This window comes from Urocitellus parryii, unplaced genomic scaffold (genome assembly GCF_045843805.1).
Source record: "Urocitellus parryii isolate mUroPar1 unplaced genomic scaffold, mUroPar1.hap1 Scaffold_205, whole genome shotgun sequence".
Classification (NCBI taxonomy): domain Eukaryota; kingdom Metazoa; phylum Chordata; class Mammalia; order Rodentia; family Sciuridae; genus Urocitellus; species Urocitellus parryii.
The window spans coordinates 190,711-208,528 of record NW_027552342.1 but is presented as its reverse complement, the minus strand read 5'-3'; the positions used below and the strand labels follow the sequence as shown (position 1 = coordinate 208,528).

The 17,818-nt window shown below is 42.9% G+C and overlaps 1 long non-coding RNA gene across 1 annotated transcript in view; it reads right to left on the bottom strand.

Annotated features, from left to right (window-relative positions):
* The window catches only part of LOC144251773 (uncharacterized), a 55,974-nt gene extending 40,932 nt beyond the window's left edge, over positions 1–15,042 (bottom strand). The window contains exon 1 of the long non-coding RNA XR_013342745.1: positions 14,602–15,042. This is a non-coding gene — a long non-coding RNA (uncharacterized LOC144251773). The remainder of the gene's footprint in view (positions 1–14,601) is intronic.
* Positions 15,043–17,818: the final 2,776 nt, after the last annotated feature.

The following is a 17,818-nucleotide window of genomic DNA, read 5'->3' as shown; positions in this document are numbered from 1 at the left end:
TACTAAAAATATATACAGTCAATTTTTCATATCCTAAAATTCTGCATCCATAGACTCAACCTTCCAGGATCAAAATATTCAAAAGAGGGCTGGGGATATAGCTCAGTTGGTAGAGTGCTTGCCTTCCACGCTCAAGGGCCTGGGTTCAATCCCCAGCACCACAAAAAAAAAGAAAAAAAGAATATATTCAAAAGAAACATCTCTACTGAACATGTACAGACATTTCTCCCATCATTATACCCTAAACAATGCAGCTGAATAATTATTTACATAGCCCTTACATTGTATTAAGCATCATAAGTAACACAGAGGTGATTCGAAGTACACGGGAGTATATGTGTGGGTGATTTGCAAATACTACACCATTCTATGTAGACTGAGCTTCCTTAGAGTTTGGTACCCACACAGCAGGGGGTGGTCCTGGAATCAATCCCCCATGATCCAACTACATTCAAAATTGCCCACACAGTATGACCCTGATCTTGGGGAGTGGAAAGTCCTGGTTCTCTAACAACATCCATTTGTTATATGGAATACATAACTGAGTGCTGGGGTGGTAGCAGTGCTGATGATAAGAAACAAAGCCAGGTCAAGCCACACAGTAACAGGAGCTGTGGGAGAAGAGAAGCGCCAGAAGCAGCATCTCCTAGGAGGCCTTGGGAGAGAAGGTGAGGCCTGGCTCTGGCTCTCACCCCCTGCCTCTGTTCATTCTACTCTCTTCCACGTACTGCCTCAGAGCTCCTCTGTCCACCCTCACACTCAGCTGCCAGGGCCACTAACACCCTGCCTCCTGATGTGTGTCCACATCTTCCCCAGGAAACTGGTACTGCCTAAAGAGCAGGAGCTGTTGGTTGGGGGTACAGCTCAGTGGTATAGCATGTGCCTCATCCACACAAATCCTAGCACACACGCACAAATCAGTAAGTATTCACCAATGTATCTACCATGGTGCTTGGCACACAGCAGGTTCTCAATAAATAGTAGTTAAACTAAATTCCACAAGTCAATTGTTTGAAAATTAACTGACCTTTTCCTGTGTTACTCCTCCTAAGTACAGAGATTTTCATCTCCCCCACCATGCACTACCCACTACACCAGCAGGGGGCTCAGGCAGGTGCCCTGTGCACAACAGATACCAATGAAGTCCAATAAGCAGAACTCCTTAATCATCACCTTGTCAATAAACGGCCTATGGATAATTGCTGCATTGTGCTTCCACTTGACTTTTTATAAGGATATGATTTTTCTCTAATAAAAATTCCTCAAGGCCATAACCATATCTTATATCCTTTTATGTCCCACACCGCCCCAGGTTCTGTCCCAGACTTTATATGTAATGGTCCTATGATGTTCACAAAAGCAGTGATCTTAGGACTGGGGTGGTGGCTCAGTGGTAGGAGAGCACTTGCCTACGATGTGTGAGGGACTGGGTTTAATTCTCAATGCTGTATATAAGTAAATAAATATTATTAAATAAAGGTTCATCCTCAACTAAAAATATGTATATTTTAAAAAAAGTGATCTTCCCACAAAACACTGACAAACCCCAATCCTCACCCTCTAATAGTACAGGTGTGTGCACTTCACTGTACATACATTTACCTCAAACATCAATACAAATAAATATCAACTCCTTAGTGGTTTCATTTCCCAAGAGGCATGGGTTATGATTCAGAGACTTCTGTGCACGCCAGCTTGAGCAAGTGAGTAGATGAGGACCTTAGAGTGGCTTCTCACTGGCAAGGAAGGACAAGGCAAGCACAAAAGGGGAAGAGCAGAGCGTGCCTTGTGGGAAAGGCTGCACTAAAGCTATCTCTGTGCTCAAGGTTCCCAGCATGGAGTGAGCATCCACAAACGCAGACCTCTCCATGAGACCTCTTCTGCTGAGGTTCTGCCAACAATGCGCCCTGCCAGGAACAAGGCACAAACCCAACGCCCAGATCACGGCTGCCAGATTCCACTCTCCACTAACAGGAACTGGCCTCCTTGGGGAAAAGGCAGATTCCAGGACTGAGCAGAAAATGCACAAGGTGAGCCTGGAACTTCCAGCTGCGCAGAAGTAAGTACGTGTTCAACACTGGCATGACATAAGGGCAAAGGAGGTCCCCACTAAGCAAGAAAAGTCAGTAATGACAGTAATGAATCAAAAGACCAAAGGTGAGACTATTGAGACCAAGCAACATGTTTTCTGGTACAATGCTCTGAAAACTACTACACACTGCTACCCAAAATGCGAACCTCAATCTGAAGATGAGGAATTGGGGACATTCTACAAAATGAACCCTTTAGAAGCATCAAAGTCTACAAATTCATAAGACAGAAAGTATAGCAGTGAAGTCAGGTGCCTGGCACACACCTAGACTTGGGAGCTACTTGAGAGGCAATGGCAGGAGGTTTGCTAAAGCACGAAAGTCGGAGACCAGCCTGGGCAGCACAGCGAAATCACATCTGGAAAGGAAGAGGAAAAGAAAAGCAGGGCACCCCGGTGGGTCTGAGGATGGGAGAGGACAGAATAAGGGGCTGGAATTTATTATAGGTGGAAAGTTCCAGAGACAGTAACTATACAATGCTCTACATCCAAAGGATGGACTGGATTATCTCAGGTGTTCACTACAGGACAGAAAGCTGGCCCACCACACCCAGCATCATAAATGCACCCAGTGACACTGAACTGGGGGGTGCCCTCAACAGGGACACTGGGCCCCAGCTCCTTCTTTTCACTGCCCAGCAGTTCTGGTGAAGCAGCTTTGCTCCTCTGACGGCTGCAGCCATGGTGTGCTGCCTTGCCTCAGTCGTAAAAGCATGGAGCCAGCTGACTGTGGACTGGATTATCTCAGGTGTTCACTACAGGACAGAAAGCTGGCCCACCACACACAGCATCCTGAATGCACCCAGTGACACTGAACTGCACAAGAAAAAGCTAAATGGCACCCCTTGCCACAGTAGGGAAAATCAAAGTCAGAAAATTTTTAAGAAACTGTAGATTCAAACAGGTTACATTTCAATTTAAAAGATTCTATATACTAAGACTAAGCGTGGAAGAGGACAGAATTGGTAATAAAAGGACATTATTGGTCAAACAGCAACATTTTAACGTGAACTGCAAGTTACTAATAGTATTAAATATCAATGACAGGAAAGGGAAACAAGGAAAACTACCCCACTTACAATGGCCTCAAAAAAATAAAAAATAAAATACCTGGGAATCAACTTAACAAAGGAGGTGAAAGGCCTCCACAGCGAAAATTACAGAACACTAAAGAAAGAAATTAAATAAAACCTTAGAAGATGGAAAGAACTACCTTGTTCTAGATAGGCAGAATTAATATTGTCAAAATGACCATTCTACCAAAAGCACTATACAGATTTAATGCAATTCCAGTCAAAATCCCATTGACATTCCTCATAGAAATAGAAAAAGCAGTCATGAAATTCAACTGGAAAAATAAGAGACCCAGAATAGCTAAAGCAATCCTTAGCAAGAAGAGTGAAGCAGGTAACATCGCTATATTTAAACCATACCACAGAGCAATAGTAACAAAAACATCATGGTATTGGCACCAAAATAGACTGGTAGACCGATGGTACAGAATAGAGGACACAGTATGATGGCTGGGTAAAATTAAAACCTGTTATCAATGACTGTCTCCTCACCAGCTGTTTCCTGTTCTGCCTCTAAAGGTACAAAAATTCTCTGCAGAGTCACACCTTCCAGTGCCTGACAAGTTCAAGGTTTAACAACTTGTTATGACATTAATGCATATTGATTAGACAAAGGCACCAAAAACATACACTGGAGAAAAGATAGCCTCTTCAACAAATGGTGCTGGGAAAACTGGAAATCCATATGCAACAAAATGAAATTAAACCCCTATCTCTCACCATGCACAAAACTCAACTCAAAGTGAATCAAGGACCTAGGAATTAAACCAGAGACCCTGCATCTAATACAAGAAAAAATAGGCCTAAATCTCCATCATATTGGATTAGGCCCCAACTTCCTTAATAAGACTCCTATAGTACAAGAATTAAAATCAAGAATTAATAAATGGGATGGATTCAAACTGAAAAGCTTCTTCTCAGCAAAAGAAACAATCAGTGAGGTAAATACAGAGCTTACATTTTGGGAGCAAATTTTTACCACATGCACATCAGATAGAGCACTAATCTCTAGTGTATATATAGAACTCAAAAAAACAAATAACCCAATCAATAAATGGGTCAAGGAACTGAACAGATACTTCTCAGAAGGTGATATACAATCAACCAACAAATATATGAAAAAATGTTCATCTCTAACAATTAGAGAAATGCAAATCAAAACTACTCTAAGATTTCATTTCACTTCAGTCAGAAGGGCAGCTATTAAGAGTACAAACAACAATAAGTGCTGGCGAGGATGTGGGGGAAAAGGCACACTCATACATTGCTGGTGGGACTGAAAATTGGTGCAGCCAATATGGAAAGCAATATGGAGAATCCTTGGAAAACTGGGAATGGAACCACCATTTGACCCAGCTATCCCTCTCCTCAGTCTATACCCAAAGGACTTAAAAACAGCATACTATAGGGACATAGCCACATCAATGTTTATAGAAGCACAATTCACAATAGCTAAATTGTGGAACCAACCTAGATGCCCTTCAGTAGATGAATCGATAAAGAAAATGTGTTATATACAAACAATGAAATATTATTCAGCATTAAAAGAGAATAAAATCATGGCATTTGCAGGAACATGGATGGAGTTAGAGAATATAATGCTAAGTTAAGTTAGCCAATCCCCAAAAAAAACAAATGCCAAATGTTTTCTCTGATTTAAGGATGCTGATTCATACTGTGGTGGGGAGCGGGGATTGGGAGGATCAGATGAACTCTAGATAGGGCAAAGGGGAGGGAGAGATGGTAGGGGGCATGGGGTAAAAAAAGATGGTGAAAGGAGATGGATATAATTACCCTAAGAACATGTATAAAGACACAAATGCTGTGAATATACTTTATATACAACCAGAGACATGAAAAATTGTGCTTTATATGTGTAATATGAATTGTAATGCATTCTGCTGTCATATATAACAAATTAAAATTTTTTTATTTTTTAAAAAATATCAATGACAGGGCTGGAACTGGAGCTCAGTGGTGGAGAGTGCTTGCCTTGAAAGTGTGAGGCACTGGGTTCTATCCTTAGCACCACCTAAAAATAAATAAAGATATTGTGTCCATCTCAACTTAAAAAAAATATATTAATTTAAAAAAATGACAAATGTCTTGGTTTTTATAACTGCACTGGGGTTACATAAAAGAATGACATGTTCCTAGGAGACATCCATATTTAGGAGTAAAAAGAGACAATGTCTCCAACGAACTCTTCAATGATTCAGGGAAAAAATATGTTTTCACATATGAAAATGGAGACTCATAAATCAAGCAAGATAAGAGGTAATCAACTGGTGAATCTGCCTTAAGAGTATAAGGAGGGCTGGGGATGTGGCTCAAGTGGTAGCGTGCTCGCCTGGCATGTGTGCGGCCCGGGTTCGATCCTCAGCACCACATACAAACAAAGATGTTGTGTCCGCCGATAACCGAAAAATAAATATTACAAAAAAAAATCTCTCTCCTCTCTCTCTCTCTCTCCCTCTCTCCCTCTCTCTTTAAAAAAAAAAGAGTATAAGGAAGTTCATTATGCTATTCAACAAACTTGTTTTTTTTGGGGGGGTACTGGAAATTGAACTCAGGGTACTCAACCACTGAGCCACACCCACAGCCCTATTTTGTATTTTATTTAGAGACAAGGTCTCACTGACTTGCTTAGTGCCTCACTTAGTAGCTGAGGCTGGCTTTGAACTCACTATCCTGCTGACTCAGCTTCCTGGGACTACAGGCTGTACCACGGCGTCCGGCCCAATAAATTTTCTATAAACTTAAAATTACACCAAAATTTGCTGAGGTTGTAGCTCAGAGGTAAAGTGCCTAGCATGCATGAGGCACAGGGTTCGATCCTCAGCACCACATAAAAATAAAATATATTGTATACACCTATAACTAAAAAATAAATGTTAAAAAAAATTTAAAAATTACACCAAAATTTAAAAATACAAAATGGTACTAGTCAAGAACAAAAATCATCTGAACAAAGTATGATGGCTGGGTAAAATTAAAACCTGTTATCAATGACTGTCTTCTCACCAGCTGTTTCCTGTTCTGCCTCTAAAGGTACAAAAATTCTCTGCAGAGTCACACCTTCCAGTGCCTGACAAGTTCAAGGTTTAACAACTTGTTATGACATCAATGCATAATCCAATAATTTACCAAGAATGGCATTTTTCTATGTATTTAATTAAAAGAAAAAGGTTCAAACTTCACTCCGCTGAAACAGAGAGACCCCTGTACCCTTCTGGTGTGTTTGGAGTAAAGGTGGAGAGTCAGCAACCTGGAGTCACCACCCACACGTAATCCACACACCACCTTGTTAAGACTGTAGCTTTAGCATCCTACATGGTGATAATGAGGAGGAAGCATTCATATCCATTTCAGGACTCTTCTACAGCACATTGCTCAAAATGGAAAATGGCACATTTTCGTAAAGCAGGGTTTTTTTTTAATCTAGGTGGATGGTTTTCTTTCACTCCTGAGACTCACCCGAGACACACTAAGAAAAGTTCACATTTCAAGTACAATGAAGAGAGTGACAAGACCACCAGATGGTCAATGTCCCGCTCCCAAGCTCTGTGCACTCTTTAAGCCCCACATTCTGACCAGACTCCAGTGATTCTACCTTCTCCATGTCCTGTCCTCCGGCCTTACTGTGATTGCCTCTTTTCGGGTTCAGTGACCTCTCACCTTGAACACCACAGCTCCCTCTCCTCTTGGGATCACCTCTCCCCAAAGCCTCCACTCTACCCATAGCCCCTGAGGACAAAAATCATATTTGGCATTCCCCAGCTTACACCTAGAAGCAGCTCCCCAACCACAAGCACATTAAGTCATTGGTTACTGAGTTTACTACTGGTCAGTATGAAAGCTTATGTTTCACAAAAGTACAACTCAGATGATTTCCTACTTAACATAAAACCAAGGTTATCCTGGTAATAGCGTCATTCTCCCTGCAGACATCATAACCAACACATGTATCAGTGTACTATAATTAGCTGCTGGCTTGTCTCTGTCCTCCTGGGCACAGCATGCTGCAAGTGAAGTAAAGACTTCTGTCTGCCTCCTCACCAGATTGGGTCGATTCTCCTCCACTCAAAGATCCTACTGGGTAGCAAGCAGTGATACCCCATTTGGACACAGTGGAAGTCTGGAGGCCCTGCCTGCACTGTAAGGCTACATGGCAGGCAATGCCTCTCCAAGACACTGACTCTTCGGAAAAGCACTCCCAGCTCCAAGTCTGAAGCCCCCAACAGTTACACAGGCAAAGAGAGAATGGAAAGAGTGCAAATTATTAGGTCTTCTGGGCTCCAATCTAATGTCAGTTTCAGTCACTGTCTGACATTTTGGCCAACCACCTCATCTCCTCAAACCCTACCACTTGGTTTACATCTGATGCCCACTCTTTTAACCATGCTTACAACTCTCAAACTTTTGCCAGCGGCCCCTTTACACTCTTAAAGATTCCTGGAGGGGGTCTGGGGATGTGGCTTAAGCGGTAGCACGCCCGTCTGGCATGCATGCGGCCTGGGTTCGATCCTCAGCACAACATACAAACAAAGGTGTTGTGTCTGCCGAAAACTAAGAAATAAAATATTAAAATTCTCCTCTCTCTCTCTCTCTCTCTCTCTCTAAAAAAAAAAAAAGATTCCTGGAGGGGCTGAGGTTGTGGCTCAGTGGTAGAGTGCTTGCCTAGCATGTGCAAGGCACTAGGATCTATTCTCAGCACCACATACAAATAATTGAATAAAATAAAGATCCATCAACATAAAAAAAAAGATTTCTGGAGACCCCTGAAGACCTTTTTTTCATGAGTTAATATTTATCATCATTTTCCATGTTAGAGGTTAAAACAAAAAAAAATAATTAATTAATTCACTTAAAAGTAACTCTATAAACTCATTATGTATCAAACAATATTTCTATGCAAAAAATATCTTCAGAAAGTGCTAGTGTGGGCTGGGGACATGGCTCAGCAGTAGAACACTTGACTAGCACACACAAGGCTATAGGTTCAATCACCAATGTTTTTTTGTTTTGGGGGGTTTTTTGGTGCTAGTGAGATAAGTGGCACTGCTACATTCTTCCAAATCTTTTTACTATGTAACTTCAGAAAATACAGCTGGGGTGGCTGGGGTTGTAGCTCAGTGGTAGAGCACTTGCCTTGCATGTATGAGGCACTGGGTTCAATTCTCAGTACCACATATAAATAAATAAATTAAATAAAGGTCCGTCAATAACTAAAAAAAAAAAATTTTAAAAGAAAGAAAGAAAATACAACTGAATTCTAACATTTGTTTCCACATTCATTTTGTTATGATATGCTATTTTGGTTGAAGTATAGGAAGAAAATCTGACCTCACAAAGAAAGACACATGGTTAGAAAGGGCAAGAGTATCAGAGTGTCCAAACAACTAAGAGCATTCTCCTTTGATTTTTATCAACACTGAGTGAGAGTTTCTTAGACTTTTGTTGCAACATCTATCAATGTGAAAGCCTATCAGTGAATAGTAAAATCCACTGGTCTAACTTTGAATGGATTACTTGCCTATGAATGATTTTGCATTTTCATGGATTGGTCATTTTGAAATACTGGTTTGCTGAATCATGCAGATGTTTTCAAAAGTAGACATAATTCATTATACACCAGTCAAAAAATCACATGCATGGGCTGGGGTTGTGGCTCAGTGGCAGAGTGCTTGCCTCTCACATGTGAGGCACTGGGTTCGATCCTCAGCACCACATAAAAAATAAAATAAAAACAAAGAAAATAAAGATATTTTAAAAGTTACATGTATTAATATCACCATGTTGTCATCATAAGAGTCTTTAAGTATCAGGGAGTTGGGGGGCTCACAGGAAGAGATACAAGTTTTCCAAAACTCTAATTGTCATTTGAAAGCTCAAATTTTCTCATTGGCAACAAATATTGCCAGTTGTTTTTCTTAAAGTGACAGTTCACTTGCTCATATCTGAACATGTGCCTGTCAACTGCCAACATTGATGTCCAGAGCAGGCCTGTCAGCACTCCTTTGGGGCACCTGGTATCCAGGGAAGCAGGAGCTGGCCTGCAGCCTCGGCTCCTCCTCCAGACAGCCACTGGGCTCACATGTAGCAGAAAGGTCATTATACCAAGAATTGAAAGGTTGTGGGCTCCAGAGTCGAGATTCAGTAAAACTAATTATTTTCACTGCTTTATTAATGATATTCTCACATGAAACTAGAATTTTCTTCACTGTGAGTGCATGGCAAAGAAGACAGGAACCACGGCTACAGTTTGCACTGCTGCCTGGAGTCGTGCTAAGACACCACAGTCTGATTCACTGTCACTTTTGCACCATCAGTGCCAGAATGGGCAGGGTGTAAAGACCAATAATGTCTTCTGTTACCATGAGACAGTCCTGACACAGGAGCCCTGGGAGCACAGGGAACACTCTGCAAGTACACTGGGCTAAGCTTGGACTCCAGCATCATTCCCAGTCTGCTTAACACTGGTCTCCCATTTACTTCCAGGTAACCATCACCACCTAAATTATTCTCCTAATATATCCTGTTTGAGAGCCCATAAGCTCTCAGCCTTTTAGTTGAAGATTACAACCATTTGGGGGGTTAGATTGTGGCTCAGTGGCAGAGCACTTGCCTCGCATATGTGAGGCACTGGGTTAGATCCTCAGTACCACATAAAAATAAATAAATAAGGTATTGTGTCCATCTACAACTAAAAAAAAAGAGAGATTTTGACCATTTTGTATTTTGCTTTTTTCCAACTAGGCTTTGTTTCTCAAGTTCTGCTTCTTCTCAGTGCCAGCCATATAACCTAGTGACTTTAGGCAAGCCATTTAAATCAAAGCCTTAGTTTCCTCATCAGTAACAGAGATCAGGATCCCTAAGTAACTAACTATAATAATGTTGAGCCTTAAGAGATGTAATCTGTGTGGAAGTCGTTTGTACACTGTTCACTTTTCCATCAGTACTTTTTTATTTTTTGGTAGTACTGGAAATTGAACCCAGGGCCTCGCACATCAGGGCAAGGGCTCTATCACTGAGCCACATCCCTTTTTATTGTTTTATTTTGAGTCAGGAACTTATTAAGTTGCCAGGCTGGTCTCAAACTTGCAACCCTTGCCTCTATCTCCTGAGTCACTGGGATTACAGGGTGGCCACCATGTCTGGACCCTTCAGTATATTTTTGCTGCATCCCTACTATGCACCAAGCACTGTACTGTAGACTAACAGAGTAAGGAGCATGGAGGATGTCAGGGAAATTTAGTGATCACAAATGGCCATAAGTGTCTGGGTAGCTGCTTCAGATGGGGCAACCAGGGAGGAGGAGTCAGGTGTGCAAAGATCCAGAGGGAAGAGCATCTCAGGTGTCACTATCCAGGAAACAGAAAAGGCAAGTAGGCGCCAGACACAAAGTCTGCCGCCAGACCGGAAGACTTTGTGAGCCAGGAGAAGAGTGTGCTCTCTGCCTCAAACTCTTAGGAAGCCAGGAAAACACCAGGAAGAATCTGATTTAAACCTTTAGAAGACCACTATGTGCAGTGCAAGAATCAGAATGTACCTGCAGTCATCCAGACAAGAGATGGTGGAGCTTAGGCTGGGAACACAGCAAGGACACAAAATGAAGGAATATGTTTTGGGGGTAAAGGTGATAGGATCTACAAATGAAAATGGAGGGTGATGAGGAGAAAGCATCAATGATAAACTCTAGATTTACAGCTTGAATAACTGAATGAATAGCAGTGTGGCATGTTATGAAGGGGATCCGAGATGGTGATGGAGTCAGAGCATCATGGGCATGCAGATGGCATTGAAATCACGGGCCTGATGAGGCTGCCACTCATCAGAACTAGCCAATTAGGTGTCAAACAATAAAGGAAACTGAGGAAGAATCCAGAGTTTCAGGGAGACACTGAGGCCAAGTGAGTAAAGAACTGTACGAGGGACAGAGTGGTCAACTGCGTGGAAGGCTGCTGAGAGGTCACATAGGTTAAGACAGAGAAGGGGGCTGGGATTGTGGCTCAGTGGTAGAGCGCTCACCTAGCATGTGTGAGGCCCTGGGTTCAATCCTCAGCACCACATATAAATAAATGAAATAAAGATATTGTGTCCAACTACAACTAAAAAATAAATATTTTAAAAAAATTTAAAAAAATTAAAAAGACAGAGAAGGGACCTTGATTCAGCAACAAACAATGACCACATAAAGAGCAGTCCCAGGGGCATACAACAGAGCCTCCCAGAGCAGCTGAGGGGAGGGTGCAGGGCGAAGGAGAGAGGCAGGGAGATGCAATACCACTCAGAAGAGGGTCTACCTCGGGACTGCCCATCTGCTGTTTCTTGAATGTGTCCTCTCTGCCTCCTCCAAGCAAGGTTTATGTTCACAGGATGGCCACAAAGCAGCGCCCCTGAGCCTAGACACATGCAGACAGAACACGTGGGCCAGTGATCCTGCCCACATGCACACACATTTGTGAACAGCCCAACATGCATGTAAAGGGCATGTTTATCAACAGTCCCACACACATGCAGAGTGTGTCAATGGTTTATTTCAGAGCAACAGTTTTCAGGCCTCCCTGATTCCATCCCACATCTTCCAGGCACAAGATCCATCTGAAACCAATTATCCCCATGCCCACTTTCCAGTAGGTAAACAAACTGTAATAACTATAAATTACTGTAGCAAAACACACATGGGGGAGATACATATATTTATGTACCTGTTTAGCCACGAGTTTATAAATGATTCATTTTGAACTGTAATTTATGTACGTCTAGTTATTTATAAATTACAAGCCAAAACACTGTTAATACATGTATGCATCATTCACTATACACAGAATTAACCAAACAACAAAATAATTTGACAATGACAATATCAAACTAATAGTAACTTAGCAATTAAAATGTGATAATAGAAGTATCTGAAAACCAGACTGACTAAAAACAAAGACAAGCAATCCTAGTTGAGAATGAACATGTGCCATAGCTGGAAGGATGGCAGATGCTGAGGGGCAGGAAAGTCTCTTGGGGTCATTAGTCAACTTTGGTGAAGCTATAAATTTAGGAATCTGTAACAAGGACACTAACCAGGACACAGTATCTAAGCACTAACACATATATAAAAACTATATAGAATCCACATCAGTCTCAGGAAGCAGAAACTGAGCTTGCACACAGGGCAGTGAACAGTCACCAGGAAGTGGTACCTGCAGCTCCTCATACAGCACAAGCAGATCCACAGGTGCTGCTTTACAAAGGCCCTGCTCCATCAAGTTGAAGGAGCCCCAGCACAGGTTGGCCAAGAGGCGGGCTGCTCACAACGGCCAGAGTTAGACCAGCTGCTAATCATTGCAATGATAGAGCAGAAGTCATACATGGGTAACCCACTGGACAAAAACTGCCCCACAAATAGGGTTTGTTCTGCCTGTAGTGTACAACTGCTTTTGTTTTATAATATCTGAATTAGTAGCTAAGATTTCAAAACTGGAAAACTTCACATTATTTAAAAAAAAAAGGCTAACCAAGGCCCAGCTGCCCCTTTAGCTATGACACATAAGCTCCAGAGCTGCAATGTTCCCACCTTCCAAAAAATGATCATATACCACATCAGACATCTGCAGCCATTTACCTTTGAATCTGTGCTATTATTCTTCTTAAATCTGGCTTGTTTCATTCATTCATGCTACCTTCCTTCAAACTCTTAGTATCATTTGGATTTGCAACCTTTGTCCTAGCAGGGCATGCTGAAAAGTTCTCATGGTCTACCTGAGGAAAGAGACTACAAGAACTCTTTAAGACACCAAACTCTCACGTAGCTAAAAATGTTAGCTGTTGATTTTCTGCTTCATTGCAAAGGTCACAAACAGCAAACCTTCTCACCTGCTCTTTTCTAAATAGCAATCTTGGTAGTTACTAAGATTCACAGAATCCTTATTTTTCTTAATAAGAGCTTCTGAGGGGATGTTGACCATTTATAAATTAATGTTTAAACTAAAAGATCGAAAATATATCCATTAATCAGTTTTGAAAAAAGTTTTGAGCATAGGTTTAATGTAGCAAAAGGAACAACATTTCAAAAGAATGACATAAGAAGGCTCTTTGAGTAGAACAGGAAAAAATTAAAGAGTTGCTTTAAAATAAATTTCTTTCCATCTATGCATAGCAACCACAAATGTTTTTAACTATATAATTAGTACTAAAGATGTCCATAAGATAGACTTATACAGCCTTTCACAATGACAACTTTACTCTTTAAACTGCTTTTGGATGAAACAAATTTTCCTAACCTTTCAAAAGTAAGCCAAAACAACAAATGAAGCACTGGTTAACAGTGAGTGACTGAGCCAGGCTCAGTGGCGCACACCTGTAATCCCAGCATCTCGGGAGGCGAAGGCAGGAGGATTGCGAGTTCAAAACCAGCCTCAGCAAAAGCAAGGTGCTAAGCAACTCGGTGAAACTCTGTCTCTAAATAAAATATAAAATAAGGGTGGGGTTGTGGCTCAGTGGTCAAGTGCCCCTGAAAATTTTCAACATCATATACTAAAAAAAAAAAAATCCTCTATAAAAATATACATAAGCCTAGAGCAAGTCACACACTGTCAGACTAGCTTTTCCTTTTATACCACTGAAATGTTCACACAAATAAAAGCAACTTAAAAGAAAACAAACCATAAAAAGACATATTATAAGTGTACATAGGTGAGATATATTAGCACTCTTTTGCTTTGGAGACCAGGGAATAGGTAAGGGTTGGTGAAAGGCAGATTCAACAAAATTGACTGTTTCTTTCCTACCTACCACCTACTTGTAATCACTGTCCACAATCCAACACCATGAGAACTCCTAAGACCTAGACCCAAACGCTAACCCACCACACCCCAGACTCCCTAATTTCCACTGGAGAAAATGTGTCCAAGTTATAGCAACAAGAAAGCACATATAGGGAGTAAAGTTTAGAAGACTAGGATGAAGCTCACTGCAACTTTAAAAGAAGTTTGCATTAATTTGTTACCAGTTAAACCTTTTCCAGTAGTCTCCCAGTTTCCTGGCGTAACTGTACCAAACTTCTGCACTTCACCCCACTTAACACTACATGGGTGAGAAAATTTTTTTTCCAAGTTGTCTTTCTTCTAAGTATTAACAGCAATAAGTATATCCAAGAACATGTAATGCTTGCAAAGCTGTATTTTTTAATTTGCTTAATTTTTATTGTCTGAATTAAAATTTCGTTTTCATCCAGTGAATAACAGCTAATCAAAATAGCCTTTCCCATTTTCAACCAAAAACTGGAATCAAATAGTTTTTGCTCTTTGGTTGGTTTGCAACACGAGTGGGGGGGGCTGGGGGAATAATACTGACACTTTCTCAGCGACACTCATTCTAAGTCTGAACTTTCTTCCCTGGAAAAACTACCAAGTGCAAGGGGTGCCGTGAGAATCCACTTACCCGATCCTTCATCGTCCAACTCTGAGCTAAGGATTTGGAGCCTTCGATTTTCTCGCAGTGCCTCTTTTTCATAAAAGCCAGAGGCAGGTTCCAATCTGTAAGATCGGCCTCGTCTTCCTCCCCGAGTCCCAGAAGGGGCGACTGCAGCATCTCGGACTCCATCAGGGGGGGAGGGGGTGGGGGAGTCCTTGGCAGCAAGCGCTGGAGAACCTCCAGCCTTAAAAACTAGTGTGTACCAGGATCACTGAAATAAGATACAGAAACAGGAGGGGTCGGAAAAGAAATGGATGGAGAGTTTGCGGAGATCCTTATTCAGCAAAAAGTCCGGGACCCTTTCTCTTAACTCTGCGCGGGAAGTCGAAGTGGGGAGGGAAGAGCCGGTGGCAAGTGGGGCAGCCCAAGGAGCTCCGCACAGACACACGCACACCGGGGTCCCAGGCGGCGCCGGCTGTCCCAGGCTCTCAGCTCCCGGAGGGGCTGCGAGCCCAGCTGTCAAGGGCCGAGGGCCTCCAGGCCTCGCAACGACCCCGCTCTCGGCCTCCAACGCCTCGGCAGACCCAAGGACAGGGACGGGCAGGCCGCCTGCCCTTGATGCGGGTTCGCCGACTGCGCCAACCGGACCGAGGCCTCCGGCCCAGGGGAACAGGTTCGGCACGCCTCGGGTCTCGCGCGAGCAGTCTCAGCCCTGCGGATCCCGCACTCGCCGGAGCTGCTGCGGCAGGAGCCAGGACCGGCCCATCGTGCTCGCCTGCGGCCGGCTCCTCAGCCCCGGGTCCCCGCGGCCTGACTGGTGCTGGCCTTCGGCCCCGTGGCTTTCTCCTGCCGGAGGACGAGTCCCGAGAAGCGGGCGACACCGACCTGCGGAGAGAACGGGCAACCTGGGCTTGCTGCGCTAGAGGAGTTTTGCCCTCTGGCTTGGAGCTACAGTGAAACTCCTCTCATCAGCACATCAAGGAGGACGCCATGTTGCCAAGGCCCGGCGTGCACCGCAGTCTACGGCGTGGCCGGCGGGCCAAGCCTCTGGGAGCGTTCTTGCCGTGCTTCCCAGAACGCGGGCGAGTATCCGGAGTTCCCCTCCGGTTACCCTGGTTACCGCGGTGCCACTTTCCTTGGTTCACTGCAGATACGGGCTGCGAAAGTCAGTCGTACGAGTGAAACAATGTCCGTTGAATTACTTCTTTTAAAAAGGTTTTTATTATTCAGATGAAGGTACACGCTTCTAAATTAAATGAATCGACCACCTTGCTTCTTCCAGGTTTTGAAAAGGCAACGAAAGCTTCTGAAAGAACCATTGATAATATGATAAAAATTTATTTTTGGCACACGGTTTCCCACAGTATCGATCATATTTTTTTAAATTTTTCCATAGAAAACCAAGTGAAAAAATTGTATAGGATGCAATTTTTTTTTGTTTAATCCATTTTATTTTCTGAGCAGTTTATTCTTATTTTGATACAGCTTTGCATGTGAACGATGGAAGCTGTAGATTTGTGTGCATGGAGACAAGTCCCTTGGGACTTCATTTTTCTGTTTCAATTCAGTCAGCTTTGCTAGAACTGTGCTAGTACAGCCGGGAATATAAAGCCACATGCAACAAGCAGTCCTGCCTTGAATAACCAGGATGCCTAGGGAAAGGCACATAGAGCCACTGGATAGAGCCTCCTCTCTGCAGGCTTTGGTGCCAGGTGGATTGAAGGTTTGGCTATATTGTTTTCCAACTCTATGACCCTTAACTAGCTCAGAAATGTTTCTCAAACTCCAGAATTTTACCCATCATGAAGGGTAAAATTAACTGGTGAAGGTGCTTACTGTATAGTGAGTGCCAGGCCAGTGTTACGCTGATGGGCTCTATGACTACCGTGCAAGCACCCCCATGAGTCTGGCTCATCTAAAGCCTTAGGCAGGTCTCTATCAGGTACCATTTCTCAGGGTGGTCTCCCTGGTTTGGACACATTCTGGTGCACAGAATGTGACAGGCCCTGTCAAAATCCTACTGTGCCCCTTTCCACATGAGAGTGAATGCTGCAGTTCCAGCCTATAACAAGTGGTTAATGAAAGTTCCTGCATTAATTACCATTTCAAATATTCATTTAGTTATACATCCCACAGAGCCAGATTCTACCATTTGAACTCAGGGCAATGCATCAAAACACCAGAGGGGGCTTCACCCTCCCTCCCCTGCTTTCTGTTGGCAGAGGGATTATCAGCACAGTCAGAGCAGAGGTTTCTGGGCTGCAGGGTCCCAGAAAGACCCTATTCTGGGCTGGAGATGTGGCTCAGCGGTAGCGCGCTCGCTTGGCATGCGTGCGGCCCGGGTTTGATCCTCAGCACCACATACAAACAAAGATGTTGTGTCCGCCAATAACTAAAAAAAATAAAATATTAAAAAAAAAGAAAGACCCTATTCTCACCAAAAGCATGAAAATAACTCCTGTCAGTGCCTTCTCATCCTGCCCCTCCCTACCTTGTAACCCTGCAGCAGGTACCAGTGCAGGCAAGGGCCCTCCCTTCAACCTTGGCTGCAGGTAGCTCTGCCCCAGCCACTTTTGCAAGAAGCCACAGCTACAGCAAAGCAATTCCTCTATTCCTGCCAGGTGTGGTGTGCATGCCTCTAATCCTAGAGACTCGGGAGGCTGAGGCAAGAGGATCACACTTTTAAGGCCAGCCTCAGCAACTTAGCAAGACCCTGTTTCAAAAGTTTTTTTAAAAAAGCTGGGGATTTAGGGCTGGAGTCATGGCTCAGTTGTAGAGCACTTGCCTGGCATGTGTGAGGCCCTGGGTTCAAGCCTCAGCACCACATATCACATATAAATAAATAAAAGATCCATTGACAACAACAACCAAAAAAAAAAAAAGAAACTGAAGATTGTTTTATATACATATAAAATTGTTATATATATATATATATATATATATATATATATATATAGTTTTATATATAGTTTTATATATATACTGGGGATTCATCTCAGATGCAAGACCCTGGGTTCCATCCTCAGAATGGCACGGAGTCAGGGTGCTTTTCCTTCCTGTCTCTGGAAAGCCATTTCCTCTGTTTCCTTGCCTGTAAATGCTGTGACTTTGGGAGAGCCACCTACTGCATTAGGTGTTTAGGTGAAGGTAGTAAGTGAACCTGTGAGAGTCCAAACATGGCAGATGGTCAGGATCACCCAGAAAACTGTTTAAAAATAAACATGCCCAGACTCACCCCAGAACC